The sequence below is a fragment of the Leuresthes tenuis genome, unplaced genomic scaffold, assembly GCF_036924035.1.
Source record: "Leuresthes tenuis unplaced genomic scaffold, fLeuTen1.0.hap1 SCAF_19, whole genome shotgun sequence".
Taxonomy (NCBI): domain Eukaryota; kingdom Metazoa; phylum Chordata; class Actinopteri; order Atheriniformes; family Atherinopsidae; genus Leuresthes; species Leuresthes tenuis.
The window spans coordinates 18607011-18622397 of NW_027325373.1; positions in this window are offsets into that span (position 1 = coordinate 18607011).

Sequence of the window (15387 nt, forward strand, 5' to 3'; positions counted from 1 at the left end):
TTTATTATCTTAATGCTAGCATCCAGCTGATCGCAGATGTGACCCAAGCCTTTTTTTAAAGGTATTTATCAAGCCTGTTTATTTTTGTGTTCGGTTTTGACCTCTTTCTCAGTACAAGGTGACTATTTCAAATAAAAGATACCCACTTCCAGTATGTCACAGCAAACCATTAACAGCACAGATGTCTCATACTGAGAGGAAAGAAATGCATCCGCTGCAGAGATCTGTAGCGTCATCAAAAACACAACAGACACCCACTGTTTCCACATTTGGTGAGAGCCACAATAAGGTCAGAGAGGTTTTGTTTTCTCTTGCAGAGTAATCGTGCACTGACGTCATGTTCATCACCTGCATTTGTTTGACAAATAACAAACTAACAAATTGCTTTCTTGAGAGAATGAAAACTTATAAAATATCACAAGTAAAATTTCTTTCGTTAGCAATGAAGCACAAAGAAATCAGACATTTATTTTAGGCATATGAGAGCACTGCATCTCCCTCCTACTTTCAAAGGACAGCTCGGCATCAGCAGCAACCCTCTGCTTCCTGCATCCTGTCATGCCTCAGTTGAAGTTTGTGTTTCTTATTTCCCATTGTTCAAGTTAGTTTGTTTTTACTTGCTCAGAAAAAGAGGATTATTTATGATGCAGCAGCAGAAGTCATTTATAATATCAATTTAACTTATTATAGAACACTTTTGACTTACAAAACTTTATTGTCCCTTCCTACCAAGTATCCTTTGAAAGATAATTAAAAAAGAAGAATCATGTCATCCACTGCATGCCATAGCATCTATGTTGATGATTAAAGGCTAAAAAACTAAAGGCTAAGGTTTTTTTTTATTATCATTCTTATCTTAAAAGTATTTCAATTCAGGGAAGCTGACTATACTTGTTGGAGAGCACGGCCACATCTTCCCACAGCAACATAAAAAGAGTTTTTGAGTCTGTTTGCTGAGCAGCTCAGGGACAGCAGCCTGCTGCTGAACATGCTCCTCTGTCTCATCAGAGTTTGGTGGAGTGGGTGTTGTGTGCTGTACAGGATGGACAGAGTCCTCTCCAGGGTCCGTCTCTCCAGAGAGTCCAGCTCCCTGCCCACCACAGATCCAGCCCTCCTCACCAGTCTTCTCAGGAAGTAAAGACGACTCTGTCCTTCACGGTGGAGGCTGTCTGTGTTAACAGTCCAGTCCAATTTGTCATCCAGCTGCAGTCCCAGGTACTTATAGGTCCTGACGACCTCCACTTCAGAGCCCTCGATGGATATGGACCCATACAGGAATGGGCCACATTCCAATTTATTGTAACAAACATATTTTTTCTTTATGATATCCTCATCCTTATTTTGTCTTCCATACTTGTTATCCAAGGCTTCCATTTATATAATACTAAATGCTACACTCATGAGACAGGCATGTGAAACGAAATTGTGCAAGTGTCCTTCCTGTCCCTCAAGACACATTTTTCATGGTAATTACTCGTAATTGTTGTTGTTATCACAGATGGCTCAGATAGGTGGGCAGTTTAGATGGTTTCCTGTGCTTTGCTTATTCAAACATGTTGGCCGGTTTTTACACAAGCAACCCTGTCATGAATCTGGGAAAGTTTTCATTTCCAAAGCTTTCCTTCGCTTTCTCTGACATCGCAATAATTTAGAAATCATGCATGTTTTCACTCATATCTCTGCAGGATGAAATTTCAGGTGTATAGAAGAAGGTTCATTGTGCAAAGAAGGTTCATTACAAATTGAACTAAATGTCTTTGACTATTGTGTGATGTGTCACTCTGAAGATCAGATTTTACTGTCATGTACACACATGTTGGCACATGTTGAACACACGCATGCACTGGGTCACACACTCATAGAGACAGATGCCATACTCTGGAGTGGTGGGCAGCTATTCACAGTGCCCGGGGAGCATGGGAGTACGGTGCCTTGCTCAAGGGCACCTTGAATCGGCAAGGAGGTGGACTGACACACCTTTAGCTGTCAGTTTCTCCAATCTTTGAGTGGCGAGAGTGGGAATCAAACTTCCGGTTATTGGACGACTCACTCTAACCACTGATGACAAACCCAGTCCTTAGTCCCAGAATGTTTTGCCATAGTTTGCAGCTTTACTGATGAGGTTTGGAATTTGCTGACCTTGTCACATTTGTTTGCAGATTCTCGAAGCAATTGTTTTCAGACAGACTAACAAATAGCTGGCTTTCTCAGGAATTCTAGGGAAGGAAAGCAGAACGAAAGCTCGGGGAAATTTGACTCAACAGCCATCAAGTGGCTCCAAACACAGTGAATAAATATTTCTGTGTTTCCTCTGGTTGGAAAAGCAGTTATTCTCTAACTTTCTATTTCTTGAAAACAGAAAAAACAAACCAGTTTAAAAGGAATGTGCAAGTGGAATCAACCTGGTGTTGCAGAATCCTCTCTACTCCTTTCACTACACATAAACTCTCTGCTTGTGAGAGGTCAACCTGTGCAGGTATAACATCGGATTCGCTACAGATCTCATATAACAGGTCGTGACCTGATTCTGTCAACTCTGAAACATTTGATTGCTATTAAAGTGCTGTCATTATTTCGACATTCAGTTGTTCCAAGAAACTGTGGAACTTGTCGCAACAACGGGCGCAGAAGTAGATGCCAAAGTAGTTCTACAGACAGACAGATGAACATGCACACCTATTGACATGAATTCTGGATAAACCGGTCATTTTTTTCCTTTTTTTGTTGTTGTACCATCGATGCCAAGCCTCAAGGCGACACCTCTAATTCTTCCTTTGCTGTTTGCTCTTTTTGTAAGTGATAAAGAACTCCGCTTCAGCTCTTGCACAACTTCTGAACCTGTAAAACACATACATGTTGTTACAAAGAACTATATGAAATAACACCCTGCGATTACTCACTGTGAGGACTTAGCTCAAAACTTTGTTACCCTGCGTATCCCTTTCCAGTGGAGATGTTTGGTCATAATGCACAGCAGCACGTTTGGAGAAAACCAAACACAGCATATCAGCACAAACACCTCATACCAGCTGTCAAGCACGGTGGAAGAGGGCTGATGATCTGGGCTTGTTCTGCAGCCACAGGACCTGGACACCTTGCAGTCATTGAGTCCACCATGAACTCCTCTGGATACCAAAGTATTCTAGAGTCAAATGTGAGGCCATCTGTCCCACAGCTAAAGCTTGGCTGAAACTGGCTCATCAACAGGACAATGATCCCAAACATAGCAGCAAATCTACAACAGAATGACTGAAAAAGAAAAGAATCAAGGTGTTGCAATGGTCCAGTCAAAGTCCAGACCTCAAGCGGACTGAAATGCTGTGGTGGGACCTTAAGAGAGCTGTGCATAAACCAATGCTGCAAACCTCAATGAGCTGAAGCAACGTTGGAAAGAAGAGTGGCACAAAGTTCCTCCACAATCATGTGAGAGGCTGATAATGTGACACAGAAGACCATTACTGCAAGTTATTGCTGGTTCAAGCATTGCATCAGGTGTGCTCAGTTTTTCCATACAGTGCCTCTGAATATTTAGCATAGTTTATATGAAATAAATAATGTGTTATATGTCTTATGTTGTTGTTCATCGGAGATTGTATCTACCAATGTTTAAGCTCCAGTATGAACTGACAGTTTTTTATAATGTCCTAATGCTTAGAACCTTAGAAGTGAAAGAAGTGTACTTTCTTTTTAACATGACAAGTGCAGTGAGCAGAGAAAACTGGCTAAATCAGATCAAAATTTGTACCAATTTACCTTGAAACTTTTCTTTTGTGTATTTCAGCATCTTCCACCTCTTCATGTGATCACACATTGAGTCCATAATGATGTGAGCAGGGCTCACACTTACTGAAGAATACATGAGGGAAAGATCAAATACAAGCTGGTGGACCTGGAGAAGGATCAAAACATCTGCCCAAAACCTTCAAATGATACTGTGGGCCCTAATGACTCTGGTAGGATGAATGTATATGTTTTGGACTGTAGAATTTTGTCTCAAATGGTTCTGCACAGACCAAGATTTAACCCTCTCCTTAACAGATCCAAAAGTTTTATTTTTGTGCATGAGATTGAATCCTGAGTGAAAAAAATGAAGTGTGGAGATCAGGGCGTGGCACTGGACCCCCCTGAATTCTCATTAGACCCCCCAGGTGCCCCCCCCCCAGACGATTGACATGTCACGCAGCGCACGTCTTGTCGATGGAAAGTCCCTCCTGTACAGTAGTAGGCGCTGTTCCACAAAAAGCTGTAATCCACCTCACACTAAGAGAAGAAGAATCGTCACAGAAAAAGAGGCAGATTTAAACACGGTCACACGGTTTGTCCAACAGCTGTTTTTGCTGGATCGTGGAGCCTGGTTTGAACCTGAACACGAGATCAACCAAGGAGGAAGAGGAGAAGGACAAAACGACTTTATAAACAGTGAAATTCTAAAGTAAGTTTCATGGTTGTTTCCCAATGAGTGACTGTTTAAAATCCATTTTGTGTTCAGATAGCTACGGGTATCAAGCTAACGTTAACGTTACATCTCATGGCGTCTGTAGACGACCAGCGGCAGATTCCAACGGTCACTCCACATTAAATGGGGATTTGTTTTTGTTTTTTAAACCTGGACCTTATTTCTGGCATAAAATGCGTTCATTAATCACCGATAACAGTTTGGTGAAAGTCGGGCGTCCTTCGGGCGCTATTGTAAGGGGAGTGAATGATGCAGAGAAAATACAGCCTCTAAATAAGGCATTATCTGTCTTTATTTCACCGATACTTTAAGAAGAATCTTTGATTGAACGCGTACTAATGCACTTAGTTCAGAGCCGGCGTGCTGTTGTTGTTTGGGGGTGACGTCATCGACGCGCCCCGCTGCGGCACAGCTCATTCACTCCGTGCTCTGTGGCAATCTTTGCTGTTTCTTCAATGATTTTAGAGGATATAAACTAGCAGACAATCAACCAGCTAGATTTTTCATGCTTTATTGGCTTAAATGAAATGTAACGTGAAGTTTAAAGACAGTCAACTAGCTGAAAAGTTTGAATATTAAACTTATATCTACAGTGGTCTATTTGCCCTGACATTTTTTTAGACTGCAAGTGGAGATTTAATAACATTTGTGTGATTGTAAGGGATGCTAGGAGTAACAAGACTGGCTTATTTTTTTTCATAGGGTCAGTTAAGGATGAAAAGAAATGTAGACATGATATATGACTTCTTTGTCAAAAGAAACAAATCAGAAAACGAGCCGACAGTCAGAACTCAGCTCTGTCATCAACAGTCCTGGCAGCTCCCATCCTGGGACTTGTCAGGAGAGGGAATGTCATGCAGAACCCAGCCCAACATTACCAGGTGAGCGCATCTACAGAAGCAGTCACAAGCTCAGTTCAATCATTTTAAGTTAAGTTTTAGATATTTTGAAATGTTGGTTACTGATAATGTTGTTGTTTTAACGGAGGCTGCATTTTTATTTTAATTACACTTATATTTTTAACAATGCAGTGCCATCGAGGGTGGACACAGAGACCTTTTCTTCTGATGAGGATGATGGTGAGCCAGAAGAGCCAGAGCCAGCTGTAAATCAACCTTATGTCAAAACAATAGCAAACGTGCTTCCTTTGACTGCAGCCCAAAATATAGCTCAGAGGGGTCATAGAAAGTCTAAGGACTCTCAGAATAAGGGAAACATTTTGGCTATATTAGATGAAATAGCAAAGCATGACCAATTTATCGAAAAAAGGCAGCAATGCAAAATACACGAGTCACCAAATCCAAAACTAAATTCTTCAGGGCTTCGCTGAGATGGTACCGAATGAAATCATAAAAGAAGTAAAAGAAAGTGAAGTGTTCAGTGTGATTGCAGATTAAACAAAACGGTATGACGGTGCATCCGTCATGAGCGGGAAATATTCCGGTGTGTCTGCAAGAATTCAAAGCGATGCCAGATTTGCATTTTACCTTCACTGTAATGCGCATTGCTTGAATTTAGTTCTTGTGGATGCTGCAAAAGCAGTGCCTGAGGTTGGTGACTTTTTTGCACTTCTGCAACAGCTCTATAAGTTTGTATCTGGCTCATATGTGCATCTGAAGTGGCTTGCAGTTCAGAAAGAGCTCTATCCACAGCAGCAGCCCAGGGAGCTACAGGCACTTACAGACACAAGGTGGGCATGCAGATACACTGCATGCCGTAATCTGAGGGACAGAATTCCAGCAGTTCTGAGACTGTTGCAGGATCTTGAAAGACATGGTGAAAGACCAATGGAAGCGAGGGGTCTTGTTTCTCAGATAGATTTATAGTTCATAGGACATTTGGTTGCCTTTTGTAAAGTGCTTGGTGATGCCAAAAGTCTTTCTGATATGCTCCAGTCCAGCAAAGTATGGAAAGAGGTTGAGCAGCTTGCTGAGCAGTGCAAAATCAGTGTACAAACGCAGTATAAAAGACATCCGAGAATAAGCTGAAGATTTCTTAACTCACTGTTGATGAGCACTGAAGGACAGAGAAACTGTGATGATGAGGGCTTCCACATATCACTCTTTTATCAGGTGATTGACTGTCTCATAACTGAGCTGAAGAGGCATTTTTCAAAGAAAAGTTGTGGAATCATGCAAGGTGTGCAGTCTCTGAACCCAAAGAGTGCAACTTTCTTAACTGAGGAGCCTCTGTTTGCCTTTGCACAGACCTTTGAGTCTGATCTAGGTGATCTCAAACATGAGCTTCACCAAACCAAGCGACTTCTTGATAGGAGAGTGAAAGGTGGATTAGACAGACCATCTACGTTTCTTGAACCTTACAAAGAGGTTTTCCATGAAATATTCAGTCCTGCATAAGGTACTTTGACACTCAGCTAGTGTCTCTGGTCATAAATCTAGGCTAAAAACATATTTATTTCAGATGGCTTTTAATACCCAGTAGTATGGTGACTCTTTTATATTATCTTATTCAATTTTGCTGTATTTTATTTTATTGCGTTTACTGTTATTTTATTGTTTTGTACTTATTCTTTTCTTTATTTATTATCTGATGTAAAGCACTTTGGTACACCGAAATGGATTGTTGTAAAGGGCTGTATAAATAAATTACATTTACATTTACATAACTAAGCTCCTCACTATGTTCTACTTAGACCAAGGATAGTTTGAGTCAGACAGTACCTCTGGTCATAGTTAAAACTTACACAATGCTCTTCATGGCAAAATGGTGTCGAATTATTTGCTGATAAATTGATACCTTTTGTTGTGTGAGTGGCTGAGCATTTTCATTCTTGTAAAAATGGTTGTTTGTTGAAAAATTGTTTTACATTTTGTATATTTTTTTATTAAACTGCAAATTACATACATAAATCTCATCTCCTGTGTGCTTAATTTGTACTTAAATATATTTCAACATTTACTACAGCTATGGGTAGTAAATGAGCTATGTAGCTCAGGAGGAAGAGCAGTCGCCCACCAATCAGAAGGTCGGTGGTTCGACTCTGGCTTCCCCGGGCTACATGTCGAAGCGTCCTTGGGCAAGACACTGAACCTCACGTTGCCTCCCAGTGTATCACTGGGGTATGAATGTGTGTGAATGATTAGAAAAAGCACGTAGTTAAGACGTGCTGTATGAATGTGTGTGAGTGGCATGTAGTGAAGGGCTTTGAGTGGTCAGTTAGACTAGAAAAGCGCTATACAAGTACAAGTCCATTTACCATTTAGAGGCTCCAATTGCAAACAGTATAGTGTGAAATCTAGCTCCACCACTGGTGAAGACATACATAAACTGATCGTTGACATGTTAAGTCCAAATTTAGGTTGTGGGAACGGAATGCTTGCCCAAGAATATGCAAAAAAAAAAAAAAAAAACAGCTGTTCGATGCAAAGACAAACATACAGATGTGTGTTTTACAGTGAAACATAATGGCATCTCTGCTCCTCAGAGCTTCTTGGACTGTGCATTTATTGAAAGAATCAAACACTTATTTTCAAAACTCTTTTGGAATTGGAACTTTTTGAACTGGACTCACTTTTGGTTGCCATGGAGACACACAATGCATCTGTGAAACCGGTGAAACTCGGATCTGTGTGACAACGCCTACTAACCTGCTGAGGCCAATCAGACATCACTCAGTCGTAAAGGGTGAGAAATCTTTTTTATGCTCAAATGTAACTTGAACAATCACACCTGTTATATTGTCCATATCCTTTCATCTGAATATGGCTCAAACTGGGGTCATTTAAAGAACAAACTTACTGTGCTAATATTGTCTCTTTTTGCTCAACACAATTCCAAATAAGATATGTTTATCTATTGATGTTTAGGGAGATAATGCATACACTTAATATTGTTATTGATTTTTTTTTTTTTTTTTTTTTATTTATTAAGCCCAAGCTGATTCACAGATGGAGAAACTTCTTGTGGAAGAGAGTGACATTAGCAGCAAAAGGACTTTGCTGGCAGAGGTGAGTTGTTTGAATGTGTCTCCCTGTGTCACATTTGATTTACTTTTGCTCCTTTAGCAATAATAGTAATGTTTAGCATCATGACTTGATGCATTTTCTGACTAAATACAATTTAAAAACAGAAGCTTGGGAACATTTTTATAATAGATAGATAAAAATATTGCTATGGTCCATGTTTGAGAGGGGGACAAAAATGCAAACAGGCTGGAAGCAGACCAATGTTGAAACAATAACTTTGTGTAAATAAAACAAAAACAAAGATGCCACCTAAGCAGCAAACTAAGTAATGTAACATGGTGATTGAGTGACAAGACAAAGGCAACTGAGGACATCCAGGAACAATGGCTGGAAAACAGGCCAAACCGAACAGACAAGAGACCAGAGATAAGGCTCCACAAAATAATACAAAAACCAAAGCAGCGACAAACTGGAGCTGAACAAAGGCAAGGAACATAACAAAACCTGACTAAGTAATGAAAACAAGGCATCAATCCCGTAAATCAGTCCCAAGAAGATATCAGAGGTATTAACGGAACATGGCAGGAATCCCAGAATCTGGAAGATAAAATTGAAAGATACTTTTCACAAAAAAGAATCTTCATTTTTCACTTCTGCCATGCATCTGGACCCCTCCTCCCATGTAGTTTGGAAGAATGATTCCACTCACCATCTTTGTCGTGACTGTCTCTATCTCTGCCTGCTTTTCCTTCACAGAAACGGCGCACACACCTAGACAGACCTTGTGAAGAGGGTGAGGATGGCGTCGGTGAATGTGTGCCGCATCAGCCAACCTGCACTGCGAGGAAGCTGTACCGCTGTGCCGAGTGTGGGAAGAGTTTCAAGAGGCTGGGGTATTTCAGGAATCATCAGCGCATCCACACTGGAGAGAAGCCTTACACCTGTGACCAGTATGGGAGGCGTTTCATTCAGTTAGGGCGTTTGAAAAATCATCAGAGTATTCACACTGGAAAAAAGCCTTACCTATGTGACCAGTGTGGGAGGACTTTCAGGATGCTGGGTTTCTTGAGAGTTCACCAGCGTAGCCACACTGGAGAAAGGCCGTACACCTGTGGTCACTGTGGGAACAGTTTCAGGTGGTCAGGGATTTTGAAAAATCATCAGAAAACTCATATGAAAAAATTGAACTTACTGTTATAAAACAAGCAATAAAGAAATTTGTTGTGTACGGCCATGAAATGGTCTCGATAACATTTGTTTGCATGCAACTTAAATTGTCAAATGCTGTCAAATGTTTTGTAGCAAACACACACAGGTTTCAGTGTTGCTTTTGGTAACACATTAACATCAGCTTCTGATTTCTAATACTCATTTTCTCAGTATTAATTAGTTAATTACAAATTTGGCCATTTATCTATTACAAGCATTTAGATGCCTAGAATGAAAACAGTTTTTTTTTTTTTTTTAATATTTAGATCAAATGAACAGAAAAAAATTAAAACAAACACCAGGGAGGTTTTGAACCTCAAAACTATGTACTTCTGAGTTGTTTTGAAACATTTGTTCTGCACTTTCCTAAGCCTGAAACTGCCCTGTAGCACCGGGAGGCTGAGATACCACAGTTCATGATTTTGGTTTGCAGCCCCACACCACACAGCTTCGCGGCGTCTTCAACATATCAACAAACTCGTGTATGGCTGTACATGAGCGGGGCTCACATGGAGATTTGTTTTTATGGCGGCACGTTCTAAGCGGGAGCCAAAGAGCAAAAAATTTGCCAAATTTCCTAATGTTACATTAACTTACTTCACTGGCAGTTGTGGTCAGGATAGTCGTAACTAAACCTGAGGGCAGCTAATGTCAGTTTTCATTGGCAGATCTAAAGCTGATCAACACCAAGAACAGTAACTAAAATGATAATAATGAAAAGTTCATTGTAAATATTGCTCCAATTCAAGTAGATGATGCCCACACCGCAACTATATCACCATCGATTTTGGCAAATATGACCACTGGAATTAATCATGTCCTCTACTTTGTTGTGCTGAAAGATTGACAGCTCCGAGACTCATTTTTCTTGTTATTCATATTTTCTGTGTTGAAAATAGATAAAGCTTCTCTGTGAAGTCACCCGGTCGTATACACCACCACTTATTAGACATCCTATAACTTGATATTTGGCTGAAAAGTACATAGAAGCATCAAAAAACCTGCAACACACTGCAAAATGGCTTTCAGTGCTGACTGGAGCCCTAAAATTTGATTACCTCAAGGAAAATTCCCAGGAAATCATAAAACTTGTCACAACTAGCTTGAAACAGTGACAAAAAGAAAACAAGAGGCAACACAAAAAGTTAAAGCTAGGATATATAAATTAATTTAGAAATTAAATCAACCAACTTACGGTAACTTCTCGGGGGAGGGGCATGAGGCGTGTCAGTCAGTTAATCAGAGGTACCTGCATGTATGCACGAATGACACATGGTGTATGAAGTGTTGTGCCAAACAAAAACCAAAAGGAATTTAAAGTGAATGGAGTAAAGAGGAACAGTTACTTTTTCTTTCTTTTTCAGTTTACAGCAGTAGCAGATCATCAAAATCCACTTTGGGTCCTGGGTACTGTTAGAGCGCAGCACATGCAGGGAGTCACCACTCACACAATATTGTTGTTCTATCATTATCATTATAGTTATTGTTCTGAAGAAAATGAAATAAAAACAAGTTGTCTACCATTAAAGTTGGTATATAAAAAAGGGTGTCCATGCAGGGTAAAGCTGGCAGGTTGTTGTGTGAATGCACTGAAATGAATGTGTTCATGAGTGCGGTTGATTTTTTTTTCTGTGAATTTTGAACTGAACGAGGCCGTCATTTAACTGGTGAATGCTATGTGAGCGTAGCATTTTAAAGGAGTGAAAAAGTGAGGACTGCCAGCTCTATCTGAAGGCTGTAATAGGTGTTTTACACCTGTGTCACGTGCCATCACTGAGTACAGTTTTATCTGAGGTTTTGGTTCCACACCAGTCACACTGCTGCTGCTCTCATTTCTTACTTTCTTTTGGGCGTCTGGCATGTTTTTGGTGTCTGGACATTTTGAACTACTTACTTTATGTTAGTGTGATGTGGTGATGAGACTGAAGCACTTGTGACTGGGCTGATAGTCTTCCACTGGTGGGTGAAAGTGATAAAAAAGAAAGCAGGCTATGCATTAAAATGACTTTTTTTTTTAAATCACAGTTTTATTTTGAGTATTTTGATGGTTACTAATAGAATAGATCAATGCAGAGATGCACATGTGTCATTTCAGATGGCCGCCCAAACTGTGGAGGGCCAGCAATCTGGGCAGGTCCTCACAAACACCAAAGTTACAGAACAAAATGATCAATACTAGACCATAATAGACATTTGCAATGATAGAGGAAAAATGTACTTATGGACAGAAGTTGTTAGTTGAACTAGTCTGTTAGAAATGCATTCAAAGTTCTGTTTAAATATATATATGGTGTTTTTTTTAATATACTGTTTTTTGTTTTCACGACTGTAAAATCTTATTTTCTCTTTGTATGAGTCTTGTGAGTCAACCTCACTCTCTGAGAGCATATATTTATTCACAAGAATACAGTAATCAACTGGCAGATGATGAAACTAAGCAGCCAGTTTGTGTCAACCAGAAGTAACAGCAGTGTGAGCCAGAAGCCACACTATCGCTATCTGATTGACAGCCCTTCAACGGTTGTGAAATTCCTGTTTTTCGGTTCAGTTCTTTCCAGGCAAGGTTTGATCCCCCACTGTTGAGTAAAAGGCCTGTCCTGACAAGAAAACGACCAGGGAACAACGCAAGATTTGTTTCAGCTACAGCAGACATCAAAACAATAGGGAAAAAAACAAATTGCACAACCCAGACCTGGAGCTGTGCCAGCTATTTGACTGTGGACCTAATCTCCCACAGTTTGCATCCTGCCTCCTCCGCTGAGCAGGAATGAGCTAATGTTATTTCTAAAACAGCCAGACCCAGCAGGCTGGGGGAGTAAAATGACCTGTACGTTATGTACCATGTCCAGCTGTACTTGTTCTCGCAAGTGTAGAGAAACTATAAACTTTTTTTTTTTTTAAACATTGGATCTGCGGTCTATCAGGAAAGTGGTCCCATACAGTCACGAATCCACAGGAAATGATTGCCCCTCTTCATTTCCCTTTCAGCTCTTTGCAGCTATAACATCTTCCTGCTCGTTCTCTCGGTTAACTCCCACAACATTCATTGTTTTCGGCAAAAAAAGCACTTCCTGACAAAATGCCAAACAGCAGGCTGGTGATAAAAAGGAACTTGCTGTTGAACACAGTGGAGCATTTAACAGCTAAAAAGACAAAAATGTATATATATTCCAGGAGCTAAAAGAGGTTAAATCAAACCTAGACTAATGTTGGCTTGATATTGCAGGTTTTGATGTCTTTTTTGATCCCCAAAAGTTGTCTGGGTTCTCAAGGTACTGAGACAGCCGGCTGCTTTACTGATAGTCAGATTTCTTTGGGTCTTATACATAGGCTATATGTGGCACACCGAGTTAGAATAGAAACGAAGACGTCGTTTTGGCCCTGTTCTAAACAGGTGCAAACTTGTATCTTAGTTGATTAGATAACAAGTGGTCTGTGTTGAACACAGATGAGTTCTCATTAAGAACCCATAGAGGATGTAGTAGCATTCAATGTCCCAGGCCACAGAGGGAGGTTGTCTGGGACATTTGGAGTCTGAACAGTCAAAACAAACTGAACATAAATCTGGCCTGGGCCATACTCAGGGACCACCTGTTTACTTGACTTGACTCCAAAACAAGCAGAGGAGGTTCGCTTGGATGACCCTGGGAGTCAGCATTTAGATAACGGCCTTTTCCTCAATGTGGAGAACCAAGGCAAGCATATCTCTGTTCCTCACAGCCATGGACTGTCTTTTAACCTAATACGATCACAATGGTTAAAAATAATCTTATGGTTTTGGATGACATTGTCTGTAAAAAGCTCCGTTATTTCACCGATTCTTGTCCTTATGGTATCCCACACAGCAAAATCAGACTGAAACAACATATAAATATGGTCAGAAGTGTTGAATCTATGCTTGATTGATGCAAATAAACCCATTTACATAACTGACAAACTGGAGACAAGAAGAACAAACTCTCTTAAAGTTACAATATTTCATAAGTTTCTGGTTGGTCTCATGGCAGTTTGGACAGTTACACATTGACTGAAAAACAGACATCTGCTGGATTAGGAAAACTGAATATAATTCATTGCCTTTTGCACTAAGAATTGCTGCTTCTCCTTCTAAAGAAGACAGTGTGTGTTTGCTCACAATCAACCTGAATGTGGACGATGGAGTCCAAACTTTTTTCAACCTGATGAGCATCAGTAATTCCTTTTCTGAGATTCAGAAATGATCTTGTGTTGGTACCACAATGCACTGCCACAAACATATTGTGAAGACCAGACTTCTGTTCCTTAAAAAAAAACAAGGGCCTCCACTCACATCTGATTTTGATTTAAATCTAAAGTGAACCTCTGACCCCAAAAGTTCCCACAATGCTGCAAATGATACAAATGAAAAATGTTCAATTTTCCTCTTTGAATGATTTACAAATCATACTTTTGTCTTTGTTTTTTAATTAGATTTTCTTTGTCTATTTTAAGATCTGTGTGAAAATCCGATGAGGGTTAAGATGGTATTTATGCAAAAATGTAGACAATTTGAGTCATGTATTGAGTATTGAGTGTAAACCCAGTAGCATGTTGTAATCCAAATATTTTTCTATCATGACAGTGAGCAAAAGAGAGAAAAAAAAGGGAACAGATTGCTGTGACAAATATTTATGGGAGGAAATGGGTTGAGCTTGGTTGGCCGTGAGCTCTGATACCGAGTCCCAGGGGACATAAGGTTCAGGGTGAATGAGTCACTCCCATCTCCTTCCTCCCCCATCAGACTACAAAACTCTCTTTTCTTCTCAAGCAGAGACTGGGTATTCCTTTCATTCTTAACATTCTCTGTCTTACATTTTCTGTTTTCAATTACTGTCCTCAGTCCTCAGTCTCCAAAGCTTCAGAAGTTCTTTTAGTAGACACTTGAGGGCCAAAAAGTTGCATGACTTTATGTGAGGTGGTGGGAGCTATCCGGTCATCTGACAAACCAGATATAGAGGCGATTACAATGTGCACAGCTTGTTTATGGAAGCAGTAAACAAACACTCATGTTGGACTTAAAAGGGAGAGGTCAGGACGGATGTTGATATGAGCTCAACGTCATGATATTTAAGAAAGTGAAGCACACTGTATGTGCATTTCTCTGTAATGCAGCCAGGTGACGTTTCAGCCCTCCAACCGACTTCAAGTGACCAACTCCTAACACAGCCGAAACAGGAAATAATGGCTGACCAGAGTCATCTGAAATGATAAAACAAAATGTGGCTTTCATCAACCGAAATGATCATTTGTTTTAAATCCTACTAAATCCTACTGTCCACTGCATTTAATCCTGATGTGTGATGTTATCATCTGACAGCTGCAAACAGAGGAATAAGCATCTCCAGGGATGAGCTGGTAAGTATCAAGTAAATGAGGTTAAGTTTATGCATCGCTACGTTCTTTCCTCCATCCTCTGAAAAACTCCCGGTGGAAAAAAAAACAAACTTTTCACTACAATAGAATCCAAACTTTAAATATTCAGCAACATGTCAATAATGACATCATGGAAAGTTCTTATTAAATGAGTCCCACAATTCATATAATTTAAGTCTCTTATGGTCAACCGAAATCCCCAAACATCAAAGTGCTGGTGCATAGAAAAGAGGTCTTAAAGACAACAGACAGATGTACAATGAAAACATTTAACCAAGTCTCAGGATGTGTGCAATTATTGCAAATGATCAGAATTAATCAATGACAAAGGGCTAAAAAATGGTTTTCGGTCAATTGAGCCGAGTCAGTTGATGAGATACAACATCTGGGAGTAAACTAAACATC